Source organism: Mastomys coucha, unplaced genomic scaffold (assembly GCF_008632895.1).
Source record: "Mastomys coucha isolate ucsf_1 unplaced genomic scaffold, UCSF_Mcou_1 pScaffold15, whole genome shotgun sequence".
NCBI lineage: Eukaryota > Metazoa > Chordata > Mammalia > Rodentia > Muridae > Mastomys > Mastomys coucha.
In genome coordinates, this window is record NW_022196897.1 from 144,580,395 (window position 1) to 144,583,358 (window position 2,964).

Below are 2,964 nucleotides of genomic sequence, written 5' to 3' on the forward strand. Positions count from 1 at the left end.
TTGAAATCACAGGGATCCTGGCTTCAGATTCTCAGGAGGCAAACAAAGCTGGGGTTTGGTGGGGACTGATGCAGAGCTGTGGTAGTGACTTTTTATTTTAAACTCCAGGCTATGCGGGGACGAAACACCTAGGTAGTGAGCTCTGGGAGCAGCCCTCAGCCTGTGAAGTGACAGGCTGAAGAACCAGCCCTCTACTGGATCCCAGTCAGTCTGACTCAGGTCCAGCGGCACTGAGCCCAGTGGTGCAAGCAAGAAAAACAAAAGGGCGAGTAGCCCCCCTTCCCAAAGTATCCTGTGGCTCTCTTCCCTTCCCTCCTCACTTGCTTTCTCTCTTACTCGTTTTAGAGCCTGCCACAAAGTGCCAACCTTACATCATTACCCCAAGATTGACTCCTCAGTGCGCCAATCCTAAGACAGGTGAAAAGGTGAAAGCACCAGGCCCCCTCAGCCTGTAGGCTCAAAGAGTGCTGGCTGGAGCTGTCAGAGGGAAGAAGGCTGTGAGAAAGGGGTGCCACTACTTTCCACTCTGATGTCTGGGACCCTTCACTGTGGAAGGTGACAGGTGGAAGACTCAATAGTAAATGCGTTTGCAGTATATCTGCCTACTTAAATGTGTGTGTGTGTGAGAGAGAGTGTGTACAACAAAACAACAAAACGAAACAAAAAATGCAGGGTCTTATGTAACACAAGCTACTCTAAAACTTATGTAGCCAAGGCTGGCCTTGAACTCCTGGTCCTGTCTCTAAATCCTGAGCACTGGGATTACAGACAAATGCCCCCACACCTGGCCTGCTTTGATCTATGAGGTGCCTGATCCATTTAATCTATCGAATATTTCCAATGCATTTCCAAGGCATTATCGAGGTCACAGGCTATGTCTCCACCCCCATCCCTTAGCACTTCCTCCCACACTCAGCATCCAGCTGGGGCCACCCAGGAAGACCGAAGGCTGGGGAGCAGACAGTAGGCCAGGCACACTCTCTCCAGATCTTCAGCAGCTGCAGCCCTGACTGCTCCATCTGGACAGGATTCCTCTGCTCAGGCTGGGAGAGAAACAGTGTGGACACCATCAGATGGTGTTGCTCTCTATAAACCCTGCCTGCAGCCCCCGGCCAGGCCTGCCATCTGCTCTGGCGGTTTCCTGCAGGAATGTATGGCATAAGAAAGACCCTTTTCTGACAGGACCCAGATGCCTGAAGGTCAACCCCATGGTCAGAGGTCAGGCTTTGTCTCAGGGTTGGCCCTGACAAATATCAGGTTGTGCCACTACACACAGTATCACTCAGTGTTTTGGCCTGTCCTCCCCCATTGCCCTGAGGGCTTCTGCAAACATACACGGAGTCATAGAGCCTCAAACAGACTTCATTCTGAATGTTCCCAAAGAATACGTGGCTGTCTCAAACACCACAATGACGAGGATTCTGAAGCTGTCTGGAAGGTAAGGTTGTGGTTGTGGAGTGGTTCTATGATGGCCTCAGGCAGGCTGCTGGAGACTTCCCCACACACATTAGCTGATCTCAAGCCTTGGCAGACAGTCCCAGAGTCCGTGGGCCAATGCCCATTTCAGATCCCCAGTTCACACTTCTCAGCCTGAGGCTTCCTCTAGTCCTGAGAGCTGACCTCAGCCATTCATAAGACCACCTGGAAGTGCCTAAGAGTGGCGTTTGATTGCAAGCTAAGGAGGGTAAGAGACAAGCCAGTGGACACTGGAGGAGAGCATTCTTTAGGTGCTAGGGACAGCTAGTGCCAGTTCCTGGAGCAAGAGAGAACAAGAGAAGCAAATATAAGCAGGTTGGTATAATGAAGACGGCATCAGAGGAGAAGCGGGGAGATCGTACAAGACCTCGAGGTCCCCGGGAAAGGCTCTGGCGGTTGAAGTGAATGAGAGGAGAGCCACAGCCCAGGACAGGGTCAGACCTACACAGAGCCACCCTCGCTTCTGTGTGGAAGCTGTGACAGGAAAAAAGGGAGTGAGCCTCAAGCCGGGTCTTTGGCAAGACTGCAGTTGAGAGTCAATAACACAGTGTGGATGGTAGGACAGTGCAAGGTGTAGCTCTGGTTGCCGGATCTTGAGCCAAATCCCAAACTCCATTGTAAGGATGAAGGGTGGGAAGCCATCAGCCACCGATGGCAGGGTAAGAATGTCACCACACAGCCTAGGAGGCTCAACACACAGACCTTCAGGCCCAGCCGTCTCCAGCTGCCCTCCGGAGGACATCTTGTTCATCTTCTTTCCAGGGTCACTCTAGAGGTTGAGAGCAGAGAACCTGAGGCGGGTGTGTTAGCACACACCTTTAATCCTAGTACGCAGGAGGCAGAGGCAGGAGGATCTCTGTGAGTCTGAGGCCAGTCTATCTACACAGTGAGTTCTGACAAGCAGGACTAAACAGAGAGACCCTGTCTGGAACGAAAACAAAACAAAAAGTACATAACACTACTCTTCAATTTCAGGCCCCCACACCACCTTTGGGAAGGAAGGACTCTCATGAACTCTGGCTTTGGATGGGTAAAATCAGGCCTGCATCCAGAGAGTCCTATTGTTGTCTAGTTTGGGGTCCCACATTCACTTTAGCAGAAGTGTTGCTAAAAGACTCTCATTCTACTTTTAAATGTGTGTGTGTGTGTGTGTGTGTGTGTGTGTGTGTGTGTGTCCATGGAGGCCAGAGAATCAGATCCGCTGGAGCTGGGGTCATAGATGGCTATGAGCCACCTTATGTAGGTGCTGGAAACTGAACTTGGGCCTTCTACTGAGCTATCCCTCCAGTCTCCACCCCTGAACATTTTTTCCCCCAAGACAAGGTTTCTTTGTGTAAAACTGACTGTCCTGAAACTTGTTCTGTAAACCAGGCTGGTCTCAAACTCAGAGATCTGCCTGCCTCTATCTTCTGAATGCTGGAACTAACTGTGTTCACCACCACCACCTGGTTCCCTGAACTTTTTTTTTTTTTTTTTTTTTTTTTTTTT

The 2,964-nt window shown here is 50.7% G+C and overlaps 1 long non-coding RNA gene across 1 annotated transcript in view; it reads right to left on the minus strand.

Annotated features, from left to right (window-relative positions):
* Positions 1-1,344: 1,344 nt before the first annotated feature.
* The window catches only part of LOC116091310, a 19,303-nt gene continuing 17,683 nt past the window's right edge, over positions 1,345-2,964 (minus strand). The window contains exon 2 of the long non-coding RNA XR_004119004.1: positions 1,345-1,753. This is a non-coding gene — a long non-coding RNA (uncharacterized LOC116091310). The remainder of the gene's footprint in view (positions 1,754-2,964) is intronic.